Source organism: Schistocerca americana, chromosome 4, assembly GCF_021461395.2.
Source record: "Schistocerca americana isolate TAMUIC-IGC-003095 chromosome 4, iqSchAmer2.1, whole genome shotgun sequence".
NCBI classification, from domain to species: Eukaryota; Metazoa; Arthropoda; class Insecta; order Orthoptera; family Acrididae; genus Schistocerca; species Schistocerca americana.
The window spans coordinates 805,355,040-805,367,217 of record NC_060122.1 but is presented as its reverse complement, the minus strand read 5'-3'; the positions used below and the strand labels follow the sequence as shown (position 1 = coordinate 805,367,217).

Genomic DNA, 12,178 nt, shown 5'->3' with positions numbered 1-12,178 from the left:
AAGAGGATTTTTATTCTATTAACATGTTTCTCGGCTGCGCATGTTTGCCTCATTCAATATTTTATGCGAAAATGATTGCGCCTCTTATTTTTTTCGAGTTAAGGGGCTCCGGAAATGCTCAAAATCGTGAAAAGTTCAATTTTTACTTTTTTGCGTTTCTGAATCTGCAGACCATTACCTTTTAATAGATATATAATTTATTCAATTCCGAAGACTACAACTATTTTTAAATTTTTTTTGAAATGTGTTCTACATGGGCGTGACCCACTGTGGCGCTGTTAAACTGCTGTCAAATGGTGTTATTGTTAACGTCCGTGTTCATCAGGTACATTTTAGTGATGTGAGATAAAGTATGCGTTGTGGCTAACCTGTGATGGTTCAATATATATCGCTGGTGTGATTGTCGATTGTTTCATGTTTATTTACTCTGTCGTTATCTCGAAAATATTCGTAATTAATTCTGTTTCTTGAGATTCTGTTTTGTTGAAGTATAATAATGAGTAAAAGTAAAGTTATTAGAAATCCTCTGAAGGCTTTTAAGAAAAGGAGAGATGTTGGAAAACCAAAGGTATGTGTTATTACTGTAAACAATAAAGACGATAACGAAGTGAGTGAACCTAACCTCTCAAGTACACCTGCCCATAGCAGTCAAAGTGGGAAAGAAAATACTTCACAGAAGAAGCTTGGTTCAATGAGTGAAAACTATGAATGTTTTATGGGCGAATCGGATGTGAATGAAATATTTGATATGTCGGTTCTCAAAGGAATTTTTTTCAAACTGTGTAAGATGTATTCATTGTAGTGAAGTTGGTCTGGAACTCTCCGTAATAAAGCACGTTGGACTTGCTAGTGAAATACAACTGAAATGTGATAAGTGTTCATACATGACCACCTTTTGGAACAGTGTTGCAGTAACTGCAACTGAAGAAAATGGTAGCAAAATCTACGAACACAACAACGAGCGATGCTTGCTTTAGACAAGGAACGCCTTCGGGCTGCAGACAGGGCTGTAAAGAGTCTAGAAATACAAGCAAGAGTAAACAGGAGGAGGAACAAGAGGAAGCTGGAGGAAGAGTTTGCAGAGGATGAAGATAATCCATCCTATGGACCTGGAATGCACTAAAAAGTTAATCCAATCTTTGTCGCTCGATTCCCAAAACTTTTATTTTCTCATACTAATTACATGTTTTCTAAGGATCTTCCAAACATATTTGTTTCAAACTTTCAGTAAATGTTACACAGTACCTTCTGCATAATTTAACACAGCCTTTTTCCAAAAAACTGTGTATTTTTGAATATATAAATAAAAAATTGCAAAAAAATGTTGTGAATTTTCATTACAATTGAAAAAAAATCATCTTTAATAACTGAACTAAAATTTTGTAAAATCCCTGTGTTAAGTTGTAGCCCATATTCCAATAAATAATCTATAAAAAGTTCAACTTCCTACCTCAAATACTTTGTGAGGAAAGATGTAATTTGTGGTGTCACCGCCAGACACCACACTTGCTAGGTGGTAGCTTAAATCGGCCGCGGTCCATTTAGTACATGTCGGACCCGCGTGTCGCCACTGTGTGATCGCAGACCGAGCGCCACCACAAGTCAGGTCTCGAGATACGATAGAGCACTCGCCCAGTTGTACGGACGACATTGCTAGCGACTATACGGACGAAGCCTTCCTCTCATTTGCCGAGAGACAGTTAGAATAGCCTTCAGCTCAGTCCATGGCTACGACCTAGCTAGGCGCCATTAGCTTTACATAGTTTGAGAGTTATCGTATAAATGTCTCAAGAAGAACGTTGTAAACCAACAAAGAATAAAGTTAAGTTTCGAGGAGCTGCATACTTTTCTTATTAGAAGTCAATACTTATCCTGTTCCAGAATTCACGCCAGTCGGCGTGTGTGTACGCGTGCCTTTCTTTCGGCTACCCGTCACTGTGGACTGGCTGCCTTAGCAGACCACATCATAATTTATAAGCGTTATTTTAGCATTGCAAGTATAGGGCGTTCCGGAGCCCCTTAATAATTAAATCTTGGTGGCTGGCCCTTGTATGGTTAGGACGAGACGTCCTCGCTGTTTCCCCTTAGCGGTCTTCCCACACTGGCGGGGTGTCAGCCGCCCCGGTACCTGCCGCGGTTCTCAGTGACGGCCGCCAGACAGCTGTTCGAAAATAATTGGTGCATCACACAGTTGTGCTACACGTATTCAGGGTCTCCTCGTGCACGCTGCGACCTCCAAATCCTGCACCGTGATCCGAGAGCGTCTCAGGCCGTGCCGTTGAATCCGGGTTCGCGGAACTGGGGAAAATGGAGCGACGCTGCGCTGCGGGCCGCTCGTTAGGGAAGGTGCGTCATTTAATAAGGTGTCAGCAGGCTGTCTTGTTGATGCCCGGGACGAATTATCATTAGTACGGGGGGCGTCCGCACGTGGTTATTATGCAGATCTGCTGAAGTAGTAATTAAAAGTCGGGGCGACTGCGTGCAGAAGAGCACACGCGACGAGAAATTACTTCCAGCAAGGCCGCCTTCTTCGTCAGGTGTTAAGATGATGAACCAGAAGCGGAAGTATTGTCCGTGGGGCTGCCTGCTATAAGGTTCAACCGTGACCTCTCAGTGCTGCAGCTGACTGCTCACAGACATCTCATTACGTCAGTATATTAGGCGAATGATAGCACCTGGTTAGCCACCGATACTAACATGAAAGTATTTCAAGGAAGACGGAAAAGTACTTCGTTAGTACCTACATTTGGAGTACTGCATTGTACGGTTCTGACAAAGGTCCTTCAGCTTAATTTTATCCATATTTTGCAGCGTCAAACGTGACTGTATTCAGTACACTGGAGGTATGATCTAAAAAACGCTTTTAGTCACAAATTTTCGTGTTTTCTTAAATACACGATGCATTTCGGACCCTGTGGGTCCATCATCAAGTGTAACTTGTCTTAATACATGATTAATTTTTGCTCTTGAATGAGGCGAAATGTGTATTCCTGTCATGAAAAGATTGGGTGTTAGGTTATGAATTTCGTTAAGTCAAATGCGGAAATGGTGTACAAAATGAAGTCTTAACTTACTACATAATCCAAGAAAAACGTTGTTAACTTTTTAATACCTTCGCACATTCTTTTCTCCATCCTATTCATACATATCATTTTGCTCGAGAGGCACATTTGCATATACATGTTTGTAAACACTTAACAGACGTTGTTGTCCGTGGTGTGATCAAAAATGAATTTATTCGTGATGCCAGACATCTGATTATTAACCAATTGACATACGCAAGGAATAACTTTAGAATAAGTCTTCAAAATTAATGAAATAACTGGGGGGCTTGCGAAATATGTTTGTTCATTTAACATAGTCTCTCCGTTTTTTATTTCATGGCGGTATGTCTGTAGTTGTTCTAACAGATTTAGATACATTTCACCTCATTCAAGAGCAAAAATAAATCATGTATTAAGACAAGTTACACTCGATAATGGACCCACAGGGTCCGAAATGCATCGTGTATTTAACAAAACACGAAAATTAGTGACTGCAGGCTTTCTTAGTTCCTACTTCCAATGTAAAAGTCCTTCAAGATGCTCGAGAAAATAAACTTAATGTCTTCGAAATGTGGCACTGGCTATGTATGTTTAGACTTCAATGTGTGGGTGAAATCTTATGGGACTTAACTGCTAATGTCATCAGTCCCTAAGCTTACACACTACTCAACCTAAATTATCCTTAGGACAAACACACACACCCATGCCCGAGGGAGAGCTCGAACCTCCGCAGGGACCAGCCGCACAGTCCATGACTGCAGCGCCTGAGACCGCTCGGCTAATCCCGCGCGGCAGAGTTCAATGCCCTGAAAAAATTATCAATGAAGGTGAACAAAGAAAACCGTAGGTAAAAAAACCAGTTAAATGAGGTAACAGAGGAAAGAAAAAGTAGACTAATAGGGCGTATGATGAGATTTTTGCATAGCGCTGCATTACGTTGGAAGAAACGAGGAGGTAAGAAAAGGAAAATTTTATAGACTCCATAAAGCCTTATGACGAGGTAAAGGAGCTCCTCCTAAAAATAATACCCACGACAAAAGGATGCTAGTACTTGCTACTTAAAAATTTCACTATTTGTGAGATGAATAAGACTAAATAAACTTAATATTTTTAAGCTGCATTCACAATCCTGGTGGTTTCACTGTCGATTGAAGATGTAACACGCGAGACAAGCCTAAAATGACCAAAAGCTTAGCAGAATACATCTCCTGGTCTGTTGGAGGTCCACAAAGACAAACACTGTGCGCTAGATAAAAGTGAAGTCGCTTGTAGGAATTGTTGAAATAGCTATACGTTTGTGAAGATGCCTACAGCAAAAAGAGTATGCGTTACTGAAATTAACTTCATATTAGGGATTTATAACCTAACAATGTAGTAGGTGAATATGAAATGGGGGTAAGGAATGAAAGAGGAAGCCGCCTCGCAGAATTTTCCACAGCGCATAACTTAATCATTGCTAAAACTTGGTTCAAGAATCATAAAAGAAGGTTGTATACATGGAAGAGACCTGGAGATACTAGAAGGTTTCAGATAGATTATACAATGGTAAGACAGAGATTTAGGAACCAGGTTTTAAATTGTAAGACATTTCCAGGGCAGATGTGGACTGACCACAATCTATTGGTTACGAACTGTAGATTAAAACTGAAGAAACTGCAAAAAGATGGGAATCTAAGGAGATGGGACCTGGATATACTGACAGAACAAGAGATTGTAGAGAGCTTCAGGGAGAGCATTAGGGAACGATTGACAGGAATTGGGGAAAGAAATACAGTAGAAGAAGAATGGGTTGCTTTGAGGGACGAAACAGTTAAGGTAGCAGAGGATCAATAAGGTAAAAAGATGAGGGCAAGTAGAAATCCTTGTGTAACAGAAGATATATTGTATTTAATTGATGAGAGGAGGAAATATAAAAATACAGTAAATGAAGCAGGCAAAAAGGAATACAAACGTCTCAAAAATAAGATCGACGGGAAGTGCAAAATGGCTAAGCAGAGATGGCTAGAGGACAAATTTAAGGATGTAGAGGTATATCTCACTAGGGGTAAGATAGGTACTGCCTACAGGAAAATTAAAGAGACCTTTGGAGAAAAGAGAACCACTTGTCAAGAGCTCAGATGGAAACCCAGTTCTAAGTAAAGAAGGGAAAGCACAAAGGTGGAAGGAGTATGTAGAGGTTCTATACAAGGGCTATGTATTTGAGGACAATATTATCGAAATGAAAGAGGATGAAGATGAAATGGGAGATATGATACTGCGTGAAGAGTTTGGCAGAGCACTGAAAGACCTAAGTCGAAACAAGGCCCCGGGAATAGTCAACATTCCATTAGAACTACTGACAGCCTTGGGAGAGCCAGCCCTGACAAAACTCTGCGATCTGATGAGCAAGATGTATGAGACAGACGAAATACCCTCAGACTTCAAGAAGAATATAAAAATTGCAATTCCAAAGAAAGCAGGTGTTGACAGATGTGAAAATTACCGAACTATCAGTTTAATGAGCCACGGCTTCAAAATACTGACACGAATTCTTTACAGACGAATGGAAAAACTGGTAGAAGCCGACCTCGGGGAAGATCAGTGATGTGTCGACAGGAGTGCCGACACAGTGTTATTTTGAGGGGGCCGATAGGCACGCTATCTAACGCAGACGGGCGTGAATTCTGGAACAGGATAACTATTGAATGGTAGCAAGAAAAGTACGTAGCTGCTTTATACTTAACTTTATTAGTTGATGACTACAGCGTTCTTCTTGAGACATTTATACTATAACTCTCAAACTATGTAAGGCTAGTGGCGCCTTGCTAGGTCGTAGCCATGGACTTAGCAGAAGGCTATTCTAACTGTCTCTCGGCAAATGAGAGGAAGGCTTCGTCCGTATTGTCGCTAGCAATGTCGTCGTACAACTGGGCGAGTGCTCTATCGTATCTCGAGACCTGCCTTGTGGTGGCGCTAGGTCTGCTATCACACAGTGGCGACACGCGGGTCCGACATGTACTAAATGGACCGCGGCCGATTTAAGCTACCACCTAGCAAGTGTGGTGTCTGGCGGTGACACCACAATCAGTTTTGATTCCGTAGAAATGTTGGTACACGCGAGGCAATACTGACCCTAGGACTTACCATAGAAAATAGATTAAGAAAAGTCAAACCTATGTTTCCAGTATATGTAGACTTAGAGAAAGCTTTTGACAATGTTGACTGGAATACTGTCTTTCTAATTCTGAAGGTGGCAGGGGTAAAATACAGGGAGCGAAAGGCTGTTTACAGATTGTACAGAAACCAGATGGCAGTTATAAGAGTCGAGGGGCATAAAAGGGAAGCAGTGGTTGGAAAGGGAGTGAGACGGGGTTGTAGCCTATCCCCGATGTTATTCAATCTGTATATTGAGCAAGCAGTAAAGGAAACAAAAGAAAAATTTGGAGTAGGTATTAAAATCCATGCAGAAGAAATAAGAACTTTGAGGTTCGCCGATGACATTGTAATTCTGTCAGAGATAGCAAAGGAATTGGAAGAGCAGCTGAACGGTATGGACAGTGTCTTGAAAGGAGGATATAAGATGAACATCAACAAGGGCAAAACGAGGAATGTAGTCGAATTAAGTCGGGTGATGCTGCGGGAATTAGATTAGGAAATGAGACGCTTAACGTAGTAAATGAGTTTTGCTATTTGGGGAGCAAAAAACTGATGATGGTGGAAGTAGAGAGGATATAAAATGTAGACTGGCAATGGCAAGGAAAGCTTTTCTGCAGAAGAGAAATTTGTTAACATTGAGTATAGATTTAAGCGTCAGGAGGTCGTTTCTGAAAGTATTTGTATGGAATGTAGCCATGTATGGATGTGAAACATGGACGATAAGTAGTTCGGACAAGAAGAGAATAGAAGCTTTTGAAATGTGGTGCTACAGAAGAATACTGAAGATTAGATGGGTAGACCACATAACTAATGAGGAGGTATTGAACAGAATTGGGAAGAAGAGAAGCTTGTGGCACAACCTGACTAGAAGAAGGGATCGGTTGGTAGGACATGTTCTGAGGCATCAAGGGATCACCAATTTAGTATTGGAGCGTAGAGGGAGACCAAAAGATGAATACACTAAACAGGTTCAGAAGAATGTAGGCTCCAGTATGTACTGGGAGATGAAGAAGCTTGCACAGGATAGAGTAGCATGGAGATCTGCATCAAACCAGTCTCAGGACTGAAGATCACAACAACAAAAACCTAACAATATGCAGGTGGTTATGTTTAAAGAGCCGTATCTGACCTCTGAATTCGAAAATTCGATACGGTGTGAATTAGCATATGGAGAAAAAACAGCTTCCTCTCATTCTGACAAGACCTAGACTAGCAACTGCCGGCCAATATATCCCAGATATGTTCAGTGGACAACCTGCCACATGAACGTGAAGCTCAGAGAGGACTGGGCACCAGTCATCCGGCGAAGGGATGGACACTGCTTGTCGCTCGTGGTACGGCGATTGTCCTGCTTCATACCTCGTCGGTAGAAACGAAAGCCTTATACATTCACTCTATGGTCTTCTCAGTCAGTGCAATGAACGAATACGGCCACTTATATCACATATTTCGACACTCGCAAATTCACTCATCATGAACTGTCTTTCTACATAAATAAATTCGTGCGAAACACTCAAGAGTGCGAACGCATTTCGCACTTTTCTTGGTTTTTTATAGTTTTCCAGAAATCTTATCAAATTTAAAAATACCTTAGGCTTAATTCAGTGTCTTCGTTCAGACTGTGGTTTCCAAGCTTTCTGTTCCTATTCATTCACCGATGTTTGCCTGTTGAAAACATCTACATAAGGTTAATCGTCTTGTGTCCTAATTTTCAGTTTATTCTCCCTCAGTTATTTTAATTATTTGACCCTCATTCTGTTTCAAATACACTGGCGGAAAAAGAATCGCAACACCAGGAAGGAGTTGCCCGACATAAACGTAAGTTGCTAGGGGTGTTTCTACATTCGAAAGATGATGTCTATTCAGATTTCGCACTAGTCGCATAAAAGTGGCACTAATAGCGGCACTATGTGGATGCAAATCAAGTTTGTTTTAAGTAACGCATGTGAAGTTATCTCAAAGATTGCAGATTTACAAATATACTGCTGGCCACCGTAAATGCAACACCAAGAAAGACAAGAGGTAGCACAACAAAATTTATTTTGTAGATAACATGTTGACCAAGTATCAAATGATTACGTTTACAGACGTCTGTGGCATGTGGTTCCTGCCAGAACCAGTAGCCAGAGTAGCCGCCATTGTTGATCACCGCTGCCACACGTCTCGGCATTGAGTCAAAGAGACGTTGGATGTGTTCCTGGGGTACAGCAGCCCAAGCAGCTTCCACACGTTGCCAAAGATCATCTGGTGTGGCAGCTGGGGATGTAATCTGGGTCACTCGTTGAGCAACCATGGACCACATGTTTTCTATCGGCGAAAGATCCGGAGAGCGAGCCGGCCAGGGAAGCAATTCAATCAGGTTATTGACGAAGAACCTTTGGAAAATGCGTGCCACGTGTGGTCGCGCATTATCCTGTAGAAATATGGCTGTGGCCGAGCCCTTAAGGTAAGGAAGGACAACTGGCTCCAGCACCTCGGATATGTAGCGCCGGCTATTTAAAGTACCGGCAATGCGTACTAGAGGCGTGCGAGAGTAATATCCAATACCGCCCCATACCATAATACCCGGTGCAAGACCAGTGTGGCGGTGCATAATGCAGCTGTCCAGCATCCTCTCTCCACGGTGTCTCCACACTCGAATCCGACCATCGTGGTGCTGCAGACAGAAGCGTGCCTCGTCAGTAAAGACAACGTCATTCCATTCTGCCGTCCACATCCGTCTGTCATCACACCATTGGCGACGGAGACGTCTGTGGTTCTGCGTCAATGGTAGACGAAGCAATGGACGTCTTGCGGACAGACCACTCTGCTGTAAACGGCGTCGAATGGTACGCGCAGACACTGGATGATGCGTTACAGACGCAATGTGCTGTGCTACGGTTCGGGATGTCACTGAGCGATCCGTCACTGCCATGCGCACAATTTGCCTATCAGCACGTGCAGTGGTGCACTGAGGTGAATGCGATCGACCACGTCGGTCCGTCGTACCCTCCTGCATCCAACGGTCACGTATCCGCATTACAGTTGTTTGGTTTTGTCCAACACGACTAGCGATTTCTCTGTATGATAATCCACAATCTCGGTAAGCCACTATCCTTCCTCTGTCGAACTCGGATACTTGATCAAACGATGTTCGCTGTTGTCTACGAGGCGTAACTGATCGTCTTGTGAAACAACCACAAGGTAAACACACGTGCCGAACGTACACTCGTCGAAATCGCCAAGCCTTAAATGGCGCTATGAGGTGGCGCCACAGGCGGGCGTGATGTGCGTCTACGCTGAAATTCTAATCAGTTGCATATCTCATCGCTGCAAACTCATGGTGTAAATTTCACTTGATTCGGATGTTTCATTCAGGGTGTTGCATTTACGGTGGCCAGAAGTGTACAAGTATTTGTAAATAAATAAATGGCAGTATTAATAGTGGCTGGTTTCTGTCTTCTTCTTGGTAAGAATTAACCTACATGAACGCTGTAACGGTCGTGAGCCTTAGTTACCTTTGAGAATGGACGTGGTGAGTTGATGTTAGTCAAGAATGCGTTTAAGGCGACGAAGACGTCCATATCAACACCTAACTGAGTTTAAACGACGTCGTGTAATAGGCCTACGTGAAGCTAGGTGTTCCTTTTACGATATTACAAAAAGACTTGGCAGGAATGCAGCCAACGTACATGATTGCTGGCTCTCGCAAAAAGACCGGACACCGGACGGTCACGTGGCACTACCGAGAACGAAGACCAGCGTGTTCGGAGCATCGTACTGCATCTGCAACAGCAGTTCGAGCAGCAGCTGGCACCACAGTGACCTGTTACAAATCGATTACTTCAAGGACAGCTCCGAGCCAAAAGACCTGTAGCGTACACTCTGCCGACCGCAAACCACCGCCAATTACGACATGGTGCAAATCAATTGCTCGGAGGGCGGGGTCGAGGTCTGTTGTAGTTTCTGACGAAAGCTTGTTCTGCCTCGATGCCAGTGGTGACCGTGTTTTGGTTAGAAGACCAGTTGAGGGCCCGCAAACAATCGGTCAGCATGCTAGATATACTGGACCTAAACCTGGAGTTGTGATCTAGGGTGCGATTTCGTCCGACTGCAGGTGCATTCTCATGCTTATCCCACGCAGACCTGACTGGAAATTTGTACACATGTTGTGCTGCCATTCATGAAGAGCATTCCAGGGGGTGTTTTCCAGAAGGATAACGCTCGCCCACTTACCACTGTTGTAACCCAGCATGCCTTACAGAGTGTCGACATATTACCTCGACCTCTCCGATCACCAGATCTGTCTCCAATCGAGCACACATGAGACATCACCGGACGACAACTCCAGCGCCATCCACAAACAGCAGTAACCGTCCCAGTACTGACCGACCAAGTCAACAGGCATGGAAATCCATCCCTCGAATTGACATCTGGCACCTGTACAACACAAGGCATGCACAGTTGTCTGTTTGCATCCAACATTCTGTCAGTTACACCTGTTAAAACGTACCAGCAATTCACATTCTCAGTGCTTTATCTCGCGCTTGCATTAACCTGTGATCTTGAAACGTTAATCACTTCAATATTTTACCTAGACGAATGTATTCCTGGAATCTCATTACTCTACTTTTACCTTCTTGCGACGTCATTACTCTACTTTTTTGGTGTTGCGATTTTTTTTCCAGCAGTGTAATATGTCAGTCTTTACTTCCCATACATATATTGTTCACTGATATTGTTAATTACCTTTTTCTGTCATGCTATCTCATTGAAACAACGGATAATTAATATACCAATTACATGCATGTATTTTTTTTTCTACAGATACAAGAACACTAGGTTCGATCTTTTAACGTTCTCCATTTCTTACCTTAGGGCCAACGGCCTTGCCGCAGTGGTAACACCGGTTCCCGTCAGATCACCGATCTTAAGCGCTGTCGGGCTGGGCTAGCACTTGGATGGATGACCATCCGGTCTGCCGAGCGCTGTTGGCAAGCGGGGTGCACTCAGCCCTTATGAGGCAAACTGAGGAGCTACTTGATTGAGAAGTAGCGGCTCCAGTCTCCGAAACTGACATACGGCCGGGAGAGCGGTGTGCTGACCACATGCCCCTCCGTATCCGCATCCAGTGACGCCTGTGGGCTGAGGATGACACGGCGGCCGGTCGGAACCTTTGGGCCTTCATGACCCGTGCGGGAGGAGTTTAGTTTAGTTTTATTTCGTAACTTTCAAGAATTTTGCAACTCTTTTCCCTTTTTCTTGGCTCTGAGCACTATGGGACTCAACGTCTGAGGTCATCAGTCCCCTAGAACTTAGAACTACTTAAACCAAACTAACCTAAGGGCATCACACACATCCATGCCCGAGGCAGGATTCGAACCTGCGACCGTAGCAGCCACGCGGTCCCGGACTGAAGTGCCTAGAACCGCACGGCCACGAGCATAGAGACAGGATGATTCCTCACTTCGGTTGTCTGAATACAAGATCTAATTTCATTTTTCGACCCAGGCCGTTTTGCTGCTTCTTTTGAGCACTGTGCTGTAGATGACGTGTTGTTAACTGTGAACTTTATATGGGAGTACTTAAACTGAAGCTATAAACGATAAAGCGAATTAAGAATGCGAAAATACATTGTACTGTTAAAGCATAGTCAGAGAAGTAGCTGAAGGGTGCCAACCGCGAAATAATGACGGACAACGGTGTGCAGTTGAGGCATTCACAGACTGCCTTTATAGAGATCGACGAGTGTAATCCATGTAACAAAAAGAAAGATAACAGTTTAACGTAAGGTCGAAGACACTACAGACGGAGCACGGCATCAGACAAACAAACGATGCAGAAGGAAACTGACCGTGTTCTCTACGATCGATTTCGGCAACTCACGGTACACCTAAATCAGCATGACTGGACGATTTGAACCCTGCTCTTCCTAGATGATAATGCGTTGTAGTAACAGCGGAGCCACGTTGCTCTGTTTCCGTTACGATAGCGATCTGCGCAGACATTAAAAGTTAAAA

At 43.4% G+C, this 12,178-nt stretch overlaps 1 pseudogene; it reads left to right on the top strand.

Annotated features, from left to right (window-relative positions):
- Positions 1-11,037: 11,037 nt before the first annotated feature.
- On the top strand, positions 11,038-11,155 carry LOC124614639 (annotated as a pseudogene).
- Positions 11,156-12,178: the final 1,023 nt, after the last annotated feature.